The sequence below is a fragment of the Geotrypetes seraphini genome, chromosome 7, assembly GCF_902459505.1.
Source record: "Geotrypetes seraphini chromosome 7, aGeoSer1.1, whole genome shotgun sequence".
Taxonomy (NCBI): Eukaryota; Metazoa; Chordata; class Amphibia; order Gymnophiona; family Dermophiidae; genus Geotrypetes; species Geotrypetes seraphini.
Genome location: NC_047090.1, coordinates 49,744,830 through 49,763,107, shown reverse-complemented (window position 1 = coordinate 49,763,107; position 18,278 = coordinate 49,744,830).

The window sequence follows — 18,278 nt, the reverse complement described above, 5'->3', positions numbered from 1 at the left end:
CTTTTTACACCTATGGATTGGTGGGGAAAAAAAAATTATTTTGTGGACCGGCAAACTACTAGGACTGAAATTTAAAAACCCCGTTTCCGCCCTGTCTCCGTGAGCTCGGTCCTTGCAAACCATCTGATCCCATCCGCACAAGCCTCAGTTATGATTTTATACTGAATGTATTTTATTAAAGTATAAAAAGAAACAATATTCTGTACAATTGTCATTTTATAAATATAAATAATACAGAGCAAAGATCAACAAAACCCCTGTCTCCCCTCCCCTTCACATATATCCCCTCTACTATCAAGAAAACTGAATAAGCCAAATTATTACATTATCCCAGGACAAGCAGGCAGGTATTCTCACTAGTGGGTGATGTCATCCGACAGAGCCCCGATGCGGACGTCTCACAAGCATACTTGCTTAAAGAAACTTCAGAAGTTTCGAGATGCCCGCACCGCGCATGCGTGAGTGCCTTCCCGCCCGATGCACCGGGCGTGTCTCCTCAGTTCTTTTCTTTCTGCGAAGCTGAGAAGTTTTGCTTCAACTCTCTGCGCTGAGTGAACCCTTGTTCTTGCCTTCTAGTGCTCGCGGTTTTGAGTTTATTTCTCTTATCGTGTGTTCTATTCTGTCGTTTTCTAGTTTTTCAAAAAAAAAAAAAAAAATTTTTTTTCCATAGATTCAACCGGATCGGCTGATTGGCTGGGGCCCCGCAGCTTCGATCTAGCGGCGGAGCTTTTTCGGCCTATGTCCCGGCCTACTACCGGTTTTAAAAAGTGTATCAAGTGCCAGCGCGCAATTTCGTTGACGGACCCGCATCGACGCTGTTTACAGTGTCTCGGGCCTCAACATCTTCCGAAATCGTGTTCCACTCTAACAGCACGTGCTTTCAAGCGTCGCTGTTTCCTGTGGGAGTCGATGTTTGCTATGGAGGCTTCCAAGGAACCTTCAGCTTCAACCAGCGCTTCGCCTTCGCCTTTGCCTTGAAGAACTGTGCTCTAAAACACCTGCAGAAAGAAGTAGATGGTAATGGCAGAATGAGTCTTGGATAGCATAGAGAGAAGCTATTGGAGCACCAGAATGAGGTTTGGAATTCACAAAAAGAGCCAAAACAGCATACTGAAGTTTGGAATGTTCAGTGAAGTACTATCAAGCCCCTGCAATAAAGTAGCTCAAATATCTGGCAGCTCACTAATGCCAAAACTTCCAAGAAACCCTCCCAGTGGCAACGGGGCTGGGCACACCAGCCCACGCGCTTAATGGATGGGTCATGCGGCATGGACTGTCCACATCACATGAGGGGGTTACTGGCGGCGCACAGTGAGAACCACAGAGCACTATAGTGAGAAAGCCACAATGGAGCAGGTCAGCAATGGTTAGGAACATGAGCAGTAAACTCTCGAGCGGGGGCCATGTAAATTACCTTGGAGGGCCATATCCGACCTGCAAGCCGTAGTTTGATAACCCCTGTAATAAATAGTAGTAGTAGTAGTAGTGGTGGTAGGCTTGCAAGACAAGGTGCCTCTGATATCCTCTCTGATTGTACTGCATAGAGACCAGCCTTACAGCTGCTTTCAATTCTGATATTGCCTTTGTCTGTTTTTTTCCCTGACTCACTTCTCCATGTTAAGATATGTTACACTTCTGGGGTTATATATAAAGACAATTTGGTTGTCTGATGTGAGCAAGCAGCAGACAGAGCCTCTCCGTTCTCATAAATAAGGGCAATCAGGATTAGAATAATTTTTGACTGATTGCTGAGTATTGTTTGCTTCCAATTCCTCCTCCTTCACTCTCCTGGCATCCTGTCTCATGCGCATTGACTCATCCCTTAAGGATTCCAGATACAATGAGGGCCACATTTTCAAACACTTCTGGGGCACTGACTCTTCTGCCAGCTCAGGCTCAGTTCTATTAATGTAATGCAGAAATATGTCAGCATTGCTCACTCATTAACTGCTAATTCAAACTAGGGAAAAGCCAGTGTTTCTACAAAACATAAAGGTTTGTTTTGTAGGTCCATTAATTACTTATTTTTATCCATTACCTTGTATGGAAATTATGTTTTAAGAGGCACACATTATCTGAACTTGGTATCTCCAACTCATTAATTCTTTTTGGTTGAAATAGAGAAGTACTCATATATACTTGCTAAAGTATTGTTTCAGAAATGGCCTTATAGTGCAGAAAGGTATTGTAATGCAGTGACTTGTGACCTACACCAACCCCCCAGGACTGGAACATTGGCCGCTAGCTACGGCACAGTGTGATGCCACAGGAAACATAGAAACATAGAAAGATGACGGCAGAAAAGGGCCAAGGCCCATCAAGTCTGCCCACTCTATAGACCCTCCCCTTAAGATTAGCCAATGTTTTGCCCTGACCCACGTAGGGATCCCACATGGGCGTCCCATTTATTCTTAAAATCTGGCACGCTGCTGGCCTCGATTACCTGTACTGGAAGCTTGTTCCATTGATCAATCACTCGCTCCGTGAAGAAATACTTCCTGGTGTCGCTGTGAAATTTGAGTTTGAGCGGGTGCCCCCTTGTGGTTGAGGGGCCTCTGAGAAGGAAAATGTTATCTTCCACTTCTATACGTCCGGTGACGTATTTAAACATCTCAATCGTGTCTCCCCTCTCCCTGCGTTCCTCGAGAGTGTAGAGCTGCAAATTGTTTAGTCTTGCTTCATACGAGAGACCTTTAAACCCTGAGACCATTCTGGTGGCCATCCTTTGGACCGACTTGACCCTCTGCACGTCTTTGCGGTAATGTGGCTTCCAGAATTGCACGCAGTATTCCAGATGAGGTCTTACCATGGTCCTGTACAATGGCATTATGACAGCAGGTTTTCTGCTGACGAAACTTCTACGGATGCAACCAAGCATCTGCCTTGCCCTTGAGGAAGCCTTCTCCACCTGATTGGCAGATTTCATGTCTGCACTAATGATTACTCCTAAATCTCGTTCCGCTGAAGTCCTGGTCAAGGTCTCCCCGTTCAAGATATAAGTTCTGCACGGGTTTCTGCTACCTAGGTGCATGACCTTACACTTCCCAGCATTGAAGCCCAGCTGCCAGGTTGAAGACCAGCATTCCAATGTACGCAGGTCCTGCGCCATACTATCTTGTAAATTGCTCTCGCTTACCATATTACATAGTTTGGCGTCGTCGGCGAATAATGTTACTTTACCTTGAAGCCCTTGAGTCAGATCTCCTATGAATATGTTGAAGAGGAGCGGACCCAAGACTGAGCCCTGCGGCACCCCGCTGGTCACCTCCGATGTCTCGGAGAAAGTACCGTTAACCATCACCCTCTGAAGTCTGCCACTCAGCCAATCATTGACCCATGCCGTTAGAGTCTCTCCTAACCCCATCGATTTCATCTTGTTTAACAGTCTGCGGTGTGGGACGCTGTCAAAAGCTTTACTGAAGTCTAGGTACACTATGTCCAGTGAATCTCCTTCGTCCAGTCTTTTTGTTACCCAGTCAAAGAAGCTGATGAGGTTTGATTGGCAGGACCTACCCTTGGTGAATCCATGTTGATTGGGGTCCCGTAGATTCCTTTCGTCCAAGACCGTGTCCAATTGGCGTTTGATCAGTGTTTCCATGAGTTTGCATACTATCGATGTCAGACTCACCGGTCTGTAATTTGCAGCCTCTGTCCTGCAACCCTTTTTGTGCAGAGGAACAACATTAGCTGTTTTCCAGTCCAAGGGGACTGTCCCTGTACTCAGTGAGAGATTGAAGAGCACGGCTAACGGTTCTGCCAGGACATCACCTATCTCCCTGAGCACTCTGGGGTGCAGATTGTCCGGTCCCATGGCTTTGTCCACCTTGAGTTTTGTTAGCTCAAAATAAACCTCGCTGGGTGTGAATTTAAAATTCCGAAACAGGTCTTTTGTGTTTGACTATGGCTTCAATTGAGGGCCGGACCCTGGCGCCTCGCAGGTGAAGACCGAGCAGAAGTATTCATTTAGTAGTTCGGCCTTTTCGGGATCCGATTCTGCGTAATTCCCGTCTGTTTTTCTCAGGCGTACTATCCCGTCTGTGTTTTTTTTCCTGTCACTGATATACCAGAAGAAGGATTTGTCCCCTTTCTTAATGTTGTTTGCTAGAGTTTCTTCCACTCGAAGTTTGGCCTCCCTGACTGCTGTTTTGACCTCTGTGGACTTGATCCTGTGTAGCAGTTGATCTTCACTTTTCCCCGTTCGTTTGAAGGAAGCAAATGCGTTTTTCTTCTCCTTAACGAGACGTGAGATCTCTGCGGTGAACCACTGGGGTTTGTCTTTTCTTCGCCGTTTATGTGATGATTTTATGTAACGGCCAGTTGCCTAGTGTATGACAGATTTCAGGGATGACCACATATCCTCCACATTCCCTGTCTCAGTTTGGTCCTGGAGCGCCTGATGGACGAAAACTCCCATGCGTGCAAAGTCTGTTCCTCGGAAGTTGAGTACCTTTGTTTTAGTGTTTGATCTATGGAAACCTTTCCTCAGGTGGAACCATACCATGTTATGATCGCTGGAGGCTAGCTTATCTCCCACGAAGACTTCTGAGACGTTTTCCCCATTGGTGAGTACTAGGTCAAGGATCGTTTGGGCCCTAGTGGGCTCCATTACCATTTGATTGAGGCGTGCTCCCCTTATGGAGGCTAATAGCCTCTTGCTGCCGCTGGTTGTTGCTGAAGGTGTGCTCCAGTCTACATCCGGCATATTGAAGTCTCCCATTAGTACAACGTCCCCCCGTAGAGCGATATTTTCTATGTCTTCGATTAGTTCCGTGTCCTTGTCTTCCGGTTGTCTTGGAGGTCTATATACTACACCAAGATACAGGCATTTTTCTCTCCCTCTGGCCAGGTTTACCCAGAGGGATTCCCCGGTGTACTTAACATCCGTGATTCTGGTGGTTTTGATGCCTTCTTTAATGTATAGCGCTACCCCTCCGCCTAACCTGCCCTTTCTGTCTCGACGAAGTAAACTGTAACCCGGTATAGCCATATCCCACCCATGAGTCCGTGAACCAGGTCTCGGATATCGCCACCACATCTAGGTCGGCATTCACTATCTCGGTCTCCAATTGCAGAATTTTATTGCCTAAACTGTGTGCATTGACATACATGGCCCTCCATCCCTTGTGTTTGCTAGGGCTGTCATGCGTATTATGGGTGCTTACCTTGGGCTCAGAAGAGCGGTTGTGTCTCGCCTCCACAGGATGATTCCTTACTGCTCTGGAATGTGAGTGGATACCCTCCCCCAACTTACCTAGTTTAAAGCCCTGCGAAGTAGGCGGGCTAGACGGTGGCCAAGTACGTTTTTACCTCTTCTGGTCAGGTGAAGTCCGTCCGGTCCCTGCAGTCCCTGGAGTGCCTTTCCATGGTCCAGGAATCCAAAGTTCATCTCTATGCACCAGTTGCGAAGCCACTCGTTGGTACGTTGGATGCGTTCTTCCCTGGCTCTTCCTCTGTCTCTAACTGGGAGGATGGATGAGAAGACCACCTGTGCACCTGTTTGCTTCAGCTTCCTACCCAGGGCTCTGAAGTCATCGGGTATGTTCTCTGAGGTGTTCCTTGCAGTGTCGTTTGTACCTACATGGATAAGAAGCATAGGGAAATGGTCATTAGGTTTTAGTAATTTATCGAGACAGGTGGTGACGTCACGAATCCTGGCTCCAGGGAGACAGCAGACCTCCCTTGACTGCAAATCTGGTCTGCAAATTGGACCCTCGGTTCCTCGCAGCATGGAGTCCCCAATGACTACCACTCTGCGCTCCTTCCGAGGGGGCTGATCAGCGTGCCTTGGAGTCCAAGTTGTGCGCTGGGTGTCTTCCCGAGCCTCTTCCGCTACCTCCTCGGTAGTAATGTCCTGCAAGACGTGGTATCTGTTTTTCAGGCTGAGTTGTGGTGAAGAAGTAGAGCTACCCTGTTTGGGATAAAAAGAAGAAAAAGGAAGTGAGAAAAGGGGGGGGGGGTTCTGCGTTTTCCCGTGGAGGAGGTTATCAGCTGCCAGGGACCGGCATCCCCTATCATTTCTTGCACCCCGATCGTGGAATTTAAAACTGGAGACTTGGGTGTCTCGAGGATGGATCTGTCATGGGTCAGCTCTGCCAAGTGGGAAATCTCCTTGATGGCTCCGTCGATGAAGGCCTCGTCCTCCCTGATGCTCCTTAAGCGCTGCACCTCCTCCCTGAGGCTCCATAGTTCCTGTAGGATGTCCTTGTTCAGCTGCTCCATCTCCTCTGTCTGAGTAGAAACTGTAGCGTGGTTTAGGGGCGGTCTCGGTCTGCACAGCAACCTCTGCCCTCCGTCCAGTGCCACCTTCCTCCTTCTGCATCATCCCCTGGATCCCGCCGGACGTTGGCGTGATGAACTGGATGGTAGTCTTGGTGCTCCGCGTCCTCCCTGCCATATCCAAAGGTAGAGAGATTAGGTGTAAAATAGAAAAGTAATGAGAATAGGGAGTTGGAGAGAGAATAGAGAGTGTCAGGAGAAGACTATCTGCCTGGATGAGAGTGTGTAAGAAAAGCGTATGTGGAGAGAGTGAGTGTGTATAAGAGTTTAGAGTGTGGAGGAAATGTGTATGCAGAGAGAATGCCTAAAGGAGTGTGCTTTTTAAAGAGTTTAGAGTATAGATTCGGCCTATTAGAGGCCCTTCGCAAAGGCGCTCTCGCTAAGGCGAGCGCCTTTGCCGCTCGCCTTCACCGCGCGCCGAACGGCTGCACGCCGTTGGCTCGCCTCCTTATAAGGAGGGGGGCCCGGGCGCCTACTGTTCCAGGCAGGCACTTGGTACTATTGGATGGATCGACAGTGATAGAGCATGTGTATCGCTGTCTGTCCTGCTGCAATATTGCTGCTGCTGTCTTTGCCCCATTCTCAAAAACACCTATTAGAAACCTCTTTGGTCCCCTCAGTAAATCTGTACAAATAGACTGTATTTTAGTTGTAGGGGACCAGCAATATGGAACTTACTTCTGTAGGCCTTAACTAGGGAAACAGATGGTTTCCTTTTGCCACCAGCTTAGGGTTACTATATTTCTGAAGTGAAAAACAAGGACATAAGCGCTGGTCATCCCAGCCGGAAACCATGAAGTTGCGTCATTGGGGATGGATGGGGCAGTAGGAAAGCAGGGAGGGGAGCTGTAAGCAGCGCTTCAGATTGGCTGCCACGGCTAAAAGTCCCCTGCACCAAAAATGGATTTTTCAGCGATGGAAGGTAAGAGCAACATCAGACTGGCGTGGAAAGAAGGAGGAAGACATAGAGGTGAGGAAATCCCCGTTACTAGCCATAATTTTTTTAAGTAGAAAGGGGGACTAGGGGAGGGAGTTAAAAGAAGTGCCAGACTGAGTGTGGGAGTGGGGAAGAGCTTATGTGACTGGAAACAGGAGGAGGAAGGGAGGGAGGGGGGAGATGGTGGGCAATGATCTGAAAAGAGAAATAGAGAAGTTGGGGTGGAGTGGAGTGAAGGAAGGGGAAAGATGCTTGAACAGAAAGGGAGAGACGGTGGACCTAGGAATGGAAAGAAGGGAGAGGGAGAAATGTTAGGTCTGGGGATGGAAGGGGGAGAGAGAGATGCAACATCTCTTTCCCTCCGGCTCATTGTTCAGCATTAAGGGGGAAGGGAAGAACACAACAATCGAAAAGAGAGGGAGCAAAATGTTGGACCATGGGAAAGGGAAAAAAATCAATATGTTGGGAAATGGAGCAAGAGAGGAGGAAAAAGTGAACAACAGACACTGGAAAGAGAATTAGTAAAAAATAGACAAAAAGCAGAAAGAGAAACTTGGACCAAGATGATAGAAAAGCAAAGGGGTCCTTTTACTAAAGCGCACTAGCCATTTTAATGCATGCTAAACACTAACACATCCATTAGTCTAGATGCTTTAGCGTTTAGCACATGCAAATATTTAGCGCGCACTAAAATGGCTAGCACACCTTAGTAAAAGGACTCCAAAATGTCCAGACACCAAGGTAGAAAAAAAGTGTTCTATTTTGAATGTATTAACTGGAATATGTTATCTTTGGGATATGTGCATCACAAATGGGTTTTTTTATTGTAGTCAGTGGCATAGCCATGCAGCTGATTTGTGGGGAGGGGCTGGAGCCCCAAATGGGTGGATGGACACCAAATTTTCTCAACCCTTGAATGTAAAATATAAATACTTGAGCTGGTGGAGATCCCCCAAGCCCTGGCAACTGAAGAGCTCTTCTTCCAGTCTGGCAACCAGAAGTCTCCAAACTTTGCAGTTAGTGGCAGTATCCTCACGCTGTCAATTTTTTCATGCATACATGAGAGCCAAGCGGAAGGGGAGGTGGGTGGGAAGGGAAGGCAGTGGCTCTGTAATACTGCTGCCAGCTACAGAACTTTGAAAGTTCTGGTCACTGGACCTGAGGAGGGGAAGGATGTAGTCATCAGCTGATGAGGCTTAAGGATCTCTACCAGCTACATCAAGGGAGATGTTCATTTTGAGGAGGCCTAAGCTCAAAGTGGGAGGCCCAGCCCCTTCTCATGGTTATGCCACTGATTGTGTTCAGTACAAAATGAAGTATCGGTACTTGCAGAGTTAATTTTTTGGTTTCCATTTCAGTTTTGGTATTCATATTTCTATTTCTAATTTGTGATCCATTGTTCTGTATTTGGTGAAGGTCTGTCTGTGTTTTATGTATGAAGAAGCCATGTAAAGATGAGTGGGGACATTCGGAGACAGATAGGTAGAATAGGGGCCCCCCTCTTTAATTTCTGCCCTGGGCCCCTTTGTAACTAAAACCGGCCTTGATCCCAACTACCTGATTGAAATTGACCGCTGCCACTGCCGTCGTCAGCAACAGGAAGCACAAGCTAGCCTTACCATCTGTTTCCTGATGCCACTTCTGGAGAATGGGCATGGCTGCTCAAGACCAATGGAGCAGGGGCCTATGTCATGTGCCCATCTGCCACTGCGCTCTGTACGTCAGACAGACCACTTGTGAGATTATTGGCACAAGGGAAGGGGAAAGCAGCCCTCTCAGTACTGCTCAACCGGAACCTCTGACTGCAGATGCCAGAGCTGAGAGGGGCCGAGGAAATGGAGAGAAACCCAGAGCCAGCCCTGCTAACTGGATGGGCTTGTGGGCCTGCTAAAACTGGACAGACTTCCTCATTTAAAAACAAAAAACATCTAGATACCTGGATAGTCCTTTAAAAGGAGGACTTGTCCAGATTTTCTCAGACATATGGTAACCCTTCACCAGCAAACAAACTAAGTTCTCCTTATACAAAGCCACAGTAGCAGTTCCACAACAAATGCACCGAATTGAATGGGCTTCTGTGCATTTGCCACAGTGGAATTGCTACTGCAGCTTTGTATAAGGAGCCCTTAACGTAAGAATTTTTAATTTTCAGCTGATATGTATTTACTCAATCTTGTTTGATTTTGCATTTCTTGTATTATCATGAATATTTGTTTTTATTCTAATGTACTTGGAGGAGTTTCTGATGAATGGTATATCAAATCTGAGAATAAATTTTAAATAATTATTGATGCTCTGGACAGCTACCGAGTACTTCCACTGGCTTTGTCACCACCCCTAGCATTGCCACTGTTGGGCTAGGAGCTATGAACAAGCATTCTTTCCAGAATCTTTAATTTGGAATTAGAGAATGACACGGTGACAAAATTCATCACTGTTCCCGTCCCCGCGGATAACCGCGGGAAATAATCACGTCATTTTCTAGTGTCTATTTCAACCTCAGTCCTTCTACACCAGCATTCTTCAAAGCAAAGCTTGCGGGTCAGTGGTTGTGCCCAATTCTACTCTGATTCTTCCCTCTCTTCTTAAAGAATGACATGAAGATGGTTTCCCGCGGTTATCCACAGGGACGGGAACGGTGATGAATTTTGTCACTGTGTCATTCTCTATTTGGAATGACTATGATTTTTACCCAGAAGGGTTTGTGAATGCTCTCTGCGGCATCCCTGGTTAACCGGAGCATATAGTCTGATGTGAGGGGAGAAGGGATTGGGCTGGGGACTTCCACATTTCAGAACAGCACTTGTGCTACCCAGCTGATTAACCAGGCCAGTTCCAGTGAATGCATTTCTACATGGTATCCTAGAGTTATGTCCTGGCACAAAACAATGTCATTCATTCTCCATAAGCAGCAGGATTGATCAGGTACACTTTGTTACAGGTGCGCAACTCTACATTATAACCCAGGATAAAAATGTATATTCAAAATTGTTAATTTACCTTCTCGTCCACCTCTCCATTTGCAATTGGTTCTGGCAAAGGACCTAAAGAGGATAGAATTTTCATTAACCACTTTATTTTGCATACTCTTGCAAAGTATTCTGAAACTCACTAGAACAATTAAGTGGACCAAAACCAAGATTTTTCCCATCCTTCATCCCAACATACCTACACAAAACCAATTACACCGGATTTCATTCATAAAAAGGAATGAAGGTCAAGGCACACCTTGCTGGATTGGTGGTCCAGATATGATGTAGTTGTGTGCATAATAAAAGCCTTTCTTCATTGCTCAGGCATTTTCATTGCTAGTGTGAGATTTTTTGTATCATGAGCATTAGTGATGTGTAAAGTTTTCTTCTTGTTTTTGTTTATTTAACTGATTACTGATTTCTTTAAGCTCACCTTGATGTGTATGATATGGAAGATAGAAATTTGCTAAAAGTTCCTTGCTATGACCCCTGTTTTTAAAAGGGGTTATTTCATGTATCTGATACGGATTTTGAATATGGCATTATAGTGTGTATATATTAACTTTATAAAAGACTTGTGAGCATATTCTTAGTAAAGCGATTTTCAGAGCTGCTGCTCTTCCTGCAGCAATGACCAGTTGCTTCTAACAGTTTTATTGCTCCTACTCTCACAGTTGTCAGCCCTTGAAATTGCCTAATGAGGCAGCCTTCTGTCGTTAGCCTTGGCCAAATTAGGGTCATGGTGAGTGAAAAATCTTTTCATAATAAATAGGAAGCCAGATGATGCTTCTGCTGGGGTTGAAGAAGTGTTTACAACTTATATTGGGGTTTCTTAAACTTGATGACATTCAGCTCTTGGCTTGTATGAAACCAGGAGCAGACCTGCTTTGATACTGTAGCTCACTGGCTTGGTAAACAGACATATGTTAAGCTCTGTTACGTAAGACTCCTTTCCAGTCATCAAAAATATAAATATGAAAGAATGAATGCAGAATGCTTTACATTTAATAAAGTATGGAGCCCATTGACTGCATTTGTTAACATACAATAATAGAGATATATCTTTTATTTCTTAGATTTCCTTACACATCCAGGGAGGGGAGGGGAAAGTATTTGGAAGAGTTTAAAAATATTTAAATATAATATTGTAATAAATAATATGATTTAATATATTAATAATTGGGAGGAGGGGGAAATGGATGTTTTCTTTAATAATGTGTGTAATATGGTATATTATCCCAGGACAAGCAGGCAGCATATTCTTGACTGATGGGTGACGGCACCGACGGAGCCCCGGTACGGACAATTTTAGAGTGATTGCACTCTAAGAACTTGGAAAGTTCTCATAGACCGCACCGCGCACGCGCGAGTGCCTTCCCGCCCGACAGAGGCGCGCGGTCCCCAGTTTCTTAGTTTCCGCGGAGCTAAGAAGACGCATTTTTCAACGGCTATTGAAATTTTTTCTCTACGCCTTCCCGCTCGCGTAAACCCTTTTGGCTCTATTGCCTTTTCTTCTTTTATTTTTGTTAAAAAAAAAAAAACACCTTATTTTTTTCTTCAATTCGGTTTTCCCCCGGCGGGGCCTACTGCCACCATCGAGGCCTCGGCCTTCGATTTGGCGGAAGCCGTTTTTAACTTTCATGCCCCCTAAGCCAGGTTTTAAAAAGTGCCAGCGGTGTGCTCGGCCTATATCTCTCACGGACCCGCACAACTGGTGCCTACAGTGTTTGGGTCCTGAGCATCAGGCTTCCACCTGCACCCGCTGTGCCACGTTGAAAAAACGTACTTTGAAAAATCGCCAGATACAACAGCGATTACTTTTCGGTGCCGATATGTCCGATCCCGTACCATCGACACCGGCATCGGCACCTTCACAGTCGGCACCTACTTCTTCGACGCCGCGCAATACCACACCGGCATCGCACCCAGGTAAGCTGGCTAAGAAGCCTTCCCCGCTGGAGCGTCCTCCGGTCTCTATTGCAGCGAGCCCAGTCCTGCCGACCGTGAAACGCCAGCGGAAGCGCTCCGCCCCGATTGAGGTGAGTCCCTCGACCTCGGGCTCTTCATCTTCGGGGCGTCGAGCGGCACCACAGGTACCGCAAAAGAAAAAGGCGGTACCGGTGCCTTCTTTGGATGAGCGCATTGCCGCCGTCCTCCAAGTGCAGCTAAAGGAGCAGTTATAACAACTCCTTCCTGCTCTATTGGCATCGAACCTTCCGGTGCCGGTCCGGTCTGAACCACCGGTACCGGTAGTAGACCAACCCCTGTTATCTGCAGCATCCGTTTCGGTACCGGTCCACTCGGCCTCATCGATATCGATGCCTGTTCTTGCTCCAGAACCGAGAGCCCAGCATCAGTCGGTACAGACTTCGGCACCGGTGCAACCGGTAACGTCTCCCGGTACCATATCGATGAGGTCGGGTAAGTCGGTGCGCAAATCCCGGCACTTGGAACCATCCACCCCAGAGTCCCAAGACCGTAGTTCCCATATCAGGGACTCTGATCTGTGGGGTGACTCTGAAGAGCCCTTTCTGTCTGAGGGTGAATGTTCCTCAGATGAGGATGAGCCTGCTGTGCCTGACCCATCCTCTCAACATGAATCCACATCTTTCACTTCTTTTTTGAAAGACATGTGTGACTCTTTATCCATTTCTTTGGAGGCTGAATCTAAAAAGTCTAAAGCCTTTTTAGATGCCCTTGACTTTGATCAGCCTCCAAAGGAATTTTTGAAACTCCCTCTTCATGACATCTTGAGGGAGACTTTCTACAAGAACCTAGAAACTCCCTTAACGATTCCAAGAGCTCCCCGTAAATTAGATTCATTGTATAAAGTAATTCCTATTCCTGGTTTCGATAAGCCCCAGCTTCCGCATGAATCTCTGCTTGTGGAATCTACTCTTAAAAAGTCCACAAGGGCTAGTGTCTATGCTTCTGTACCTCCTGGCAGAGAGGGCAAAGCCATGGATAAATTTGGTAAGAGGCTCTACCAAAATGCAATGTTGGCTAACAGATCTGGTAACTATGCTTTTCATTTTTCGTTTTATCTTAAGCATCTTCTTACCACCATGGCTTCATTTGAAAAGTACCTTCCTCAGCGCAAACAGCAAGCTTTTCATCACTGCTCGTCTTCTCTGTTTCAACTACGTAAGTTCATGGTTCGGTCAATTTATGACACTTTCGAACTTACCTCCAGAGCAACTGCGATGTCTGTGGCCATGCGTCGCCTTGCCTGGCTTCGAGTATCCGAGCTTGATGTTAATCATCAAGATCGGTTAGCCAATGCCCCATGCCTGGGGGATGAGCTCTTTGGGGAATCCATGGACTCGACCACTCAAAAGCTCTCTGCCCACGAAACACGCTGGGATACCCTGCTCAAGACTAAGAAAAAGCCTCCTCAGACTCGGCCTTTCAGACAGCAATCGGCTTATCAATGACGCTATGCAGCTCGCCCATTGCCAGCAGCTCCCCAGCAACCCAGGCGTCAACGTCAACAGCAACGTCAGCCTCCCAGGCCACAGCAGCAGCAACCTGTGAAGCCACCTCAACAAAAATCGACACAGCCCTTTTGACTGCATTCTCCAAAGCATAGCCAGTGTTCCAATTTCTACCCACCTACCTCAACCTATAGGTGGTTGTCTCTCTCTTTTCCTCAGCCGGTGGGAGGTTATCACTTCGGACCAATGGGTCCTCAACATCATCCACCACGGCTACTCTCTCAACTTTCAGACCCTTCCAGCCCAAAGCCTGCCAAAAGAGTCTGCTTTGAACACTCCTCAGTCTGCCCTCCTTCTTCAGGAGGTTCAATCCCTCCTCCTTCTAAACGCTATAGAGGAAGTTCCTCTAGATCAGCAGGGACAGGGATTCTACTCCCGTTACTTTCTAGTCCCCAAAAAAACAGGAGATCTCAGACCAATCCTAGATCTTCGCGATCTCAACAAATGTTTGGTCAAGGAAAAATTCAAGATGCTTTCTCTGGCCACTCTTTACCCTCTTCTCAATCTAGACGACTGGCTATGCTCCCTCGATTTCAAAGAAGCATACACTCACATACCGGTCAATCTGACCTCCAGACAGTATCTCCGCTTCATGATCAATCGCTGTCATTATCAATACAAGGTGCTACCCTTCGGTCTTGCCTCTTCTCCAAGGGTGTTCACCAAGTGTCTCATTGTGGTGGCTGCCTTTCTACGCTCTCACCACCTTCAAGTCTTTCCTTATCTGGACAATTGGTTAATCAAGGCCAATTCATCTCAAACGGTGCTCCTGGCCACCAACCAAACCATCCTGTTTCTACAGCTTCTGGGATTCGAGATCAATCTACCCAAATCTCATCTCATCCCCACTCAGAGACTTCAATTCATTGGAGCGGTACTGGACACAGTCCTCATGAGAGCGTTCCTGCCGTCCAACCGTCTTCAAACGCTTCAATCTCTATGTCAGCAGGTGCTTCCACAACGTTCCATCTCTGCCAAGCAAATGATGATACTCTTGGGTCACATGGCCTCCACAGTTCATGTCACACCCCTCACACGTCTTCACCTGCGCACTCCTCAATGGACCCTTGCTACCCAGTGGTCCCAAGCGACAGATCCTTGCTCACGACACATATCTGTGACATCATCTCTTCGTCAGTCTCTACAATGGTGGTTGATATCCTCAAATCTCTCCAGAGGTCTTCTGTTTCATCTACCTCCTGGGGAGCTCATTTGAACGAATTCCAAACTCAAGGACTTTGGACAGCCCAGGAAATGAAACATCACATCAATTTCCTGGAACTCAGAGCGATGTTTTATGCCCTCAAAGCCTTCCAACATCTTCTCTTTCCTCAGGTCCTCCTGCTGTGCACAGACAATCAAGTTGCGATGTACTACATCAACAAGCAGGGTGGGACAGGCTCTCGCCTCTTGTGCCAGGAAGCCCAGAAGATTTGGGCTTGAAAGCTATCTACATTCAAGGAGAACAGAATTCCTTAGCGGACAAGCTCAGCAGAATTCTCCAACCTCACGAGTGGACACTCGATCCTGTAACTACAGTCCATCTTCGCTCAGTGGGGCACTCCTCAGATAGACCTCTTTGCAGCTCCTCACAATCACCAGCTGCCCCTATTCTGCTCCAGACTCTACTCTCCTCACAGTCTGGCAGCGGACGCTTTTCTTCTGGATTGGTCCAATCTGTTCCTGTATGCTTTCCCCCCTCTACCGCTCATGTTACGAACCTTGTTCAAGCTCAAAAGGGAACGAGCCACCATGATTCTGATTGCTCCAAGGTGGCCCAGACAACATTGGTTCTCCCTTCTACTTCAACTCAGTTCCAGAGAACCCTTTCTGCTTCCACTATTTCCTTCTCTGCTTACACAGCATCAAGAGACCCTTCTGCATCCAAACCTCCAGTCTCTACACCTGACAGCTTGGTATCTCTCGGGCTGACTTCATATGATTCTCTTCTGTCTCAGCCCGTTCGTTCTATTCTGGATGCTTCCAGGAAACCAGCCACTCTGCAATGTTATCATCAGAAGTGGACACGGTTTTCTTCTTGGTGTCTTCTTCATCATCATGATCCCACGTCCCTTGCAGTGGAGACATTGTTGGATTATCTACTTTCTCTGTCTGACTCTGGCCTCAAATCTACATCCATCAGAGTCCATCTCAGTGCTATTGCTGCTTTTCATGAGCCAGTCCATGGGAAACTCCTTTCAGCTCATCCCCTGGTCACCAGATTCATGCGAGGTCTTTTCAATGTAAAACCACCTCTTAAAGCACCTCCTGTGATCTGGGATCTTAATGTGGTTCTCTCCGCTTTAATGAAGCCTCCATTTGAACCTTTGGCTACTGCTACTTTCAAGTTTCTCACTTGGAAGGTACTTTTCCTTGTTGCTCTCACCTCTGCCAGGAGGGTCAATGAGCTCCATGCACTAGTTTCTGACCCACCTTTCACAGTCTTTCATCATGATAAGGTAGTTCTACGTACACATTCAAAATTTCTCCCTAAGGTTGTCTCTGAGTTCCATCTCAACCAATCTATTGTACTGCCTGTTTTCTTTCCGAAACCTCACTCTCATTCTGGAGAACAGGCTCTTCATACTTTGGACTGTAAGCGGGCTTTAGCTTACTATTTAGACCGTACTAAGCCCCACAGATCTTCACCCCAACTTTTTCTATCCTTTGATCCGAACAAATTGGGACGTCCTGTTTCTAAACGTACGTTGTCTAATTGGCTTGCAGCGTGCATTTCATTCTGTTATGCTCGGACCGGACTGACACTGGAAGGTTCCGTCACGGCCCATAGAGTTAGAGCTATGGCAGCATCTGTAGCTTTCCTCCATTCCACTCCTATTGAGGAAATCTGCAAGGCTGCTACTTGGTCCTCAGTTCATACTTTTACATCTCACTATTGTCTGGATGCTTTCTCCAGACGGGATGGACACTTCGGCCAATCTGTTTTGCAAAATTTGTTTTCTTAATGGCCAACCTTCCCTCCATCCCTCTTTTTGTTAGCTTGGAGGTCACCCATCAGTCAAGAATATGCTGCCTGCTTGTCCTGGGATAAAGCACAGTTACTTACCGTAACAGGTGTTATCCAGGGACAGCAGGCAGATATTCTTGCATCCCTCCCACCTCCCCGGGTTGGCTTCTTAGCTGGCTTATCTTAACTGGGGACCCCGCGCCTCTGTCGGGCAGGAAGGCACTCGCGCGTGCGCGGTGCGGTCTACGAGAACTTTCCAAGTTCTTAGAGTGCAATCACTCTAAAATTGTCCGTACTGGGGCTCCGTTGGTGCCGTCACCCATCAGTCAAGAATATCTGCCTGCTGTCCCTGGATAACACCTGTTACGGTAAGTAACTGTGCTTTTTATGCAATCTGTTAAAGTTATATTAATTGTAATATACTGTCAAAGCTTGAAAATTAAAGAATTTAAAAAAGACTGATTTTTAAGGAAGAAGCTTTTGCTTCCAGTGACCCCACCCCTCCCATCCATTCTGGTTAGCACTGCCACTGTCCCCATTACTTTTTGAAGGGAGGCTGGTCTCACTTCCCCTCCCCACCCCAGATCTTGGTGATGGTGCATGTCATCTTCCAGGCCCTGAACAAATGTGGTTTTAGGCATCTTTGCAATTGTTTTGGTTGGTGGGGGGTCATTGTCACCCATGCTCTTGTCTTCAGTGATATTGATTGTAATGCTTTATGTAATGGATTGAAAGACTCACCTTAAAAAATGTTACAAATCCTTCAGACTACAGCAGTAAACATACATATTGAAGCTTGTACATGACTCACACCTTGACTGTTATGAGATTGGAAACCATTGTTAAATTTATTTTTTTTACTGTCATTTCATATACTGTTTATAAAGCTAAGGTATAACAAAGAAGTTTACAGTAAAATTAAAGTATAAATCCCTGGATTCTATATATGGTGCTTTGAGTTGCACATGCAACTTAATTGAATAACAGCACCGGCAGGAAGCGGAGGAGAAGGGCTGCGGAAGGGAGACTAGCAGCCGGGAGACCAGCAAGCCTAGGGGTAGCGGCGAGAGGTAGCTCCGCCCCCCCTCAGCGTCATCGGACAGACTCCCCCTTAAAAGGGGAGGAGTCAACGGCGCGAGGCAAGAGATCGCTCACCAGCCAGGCGTGCCTCGTGGAAGAGGAAGGAGAGGAGAGTGAGACACCAGCACCGGCAGGAAGCGGAGGAGAAGGGCTGCGGAAGGGAGACTAGCAGCCGGGAGACCAGCAAGCCTAGGGGTAGCGGCGAGAGGTAGCTCCGCCCCCCCTCAGCGTCATCGGACAGACTCCCCCTTAAAAGGGGAGGAGTCAACGGCGCGAGGCCGTTCGGCGCGCGGCGAAGGCGAGCGGCAAAGGCGCTCGCCTTAGCGAGAGCGCCTTTGCGAAGGGCCTTGCAAGGGACGAGTATCTACTATCAAGAACACCGAGGAGGACTGAACGGTAAGGAAGCGACAAACACAGAAGGTAAGGAAGAGACAGACGCCAAAGGAACAAATCCACACATACAATCAAGGTGAAGTAGAGCGGAGACAGCACACACAAAAGAGACAGCAAGGCAAGCAACATAAGGAAGCAGCAGGCAAGGGACACAAGCA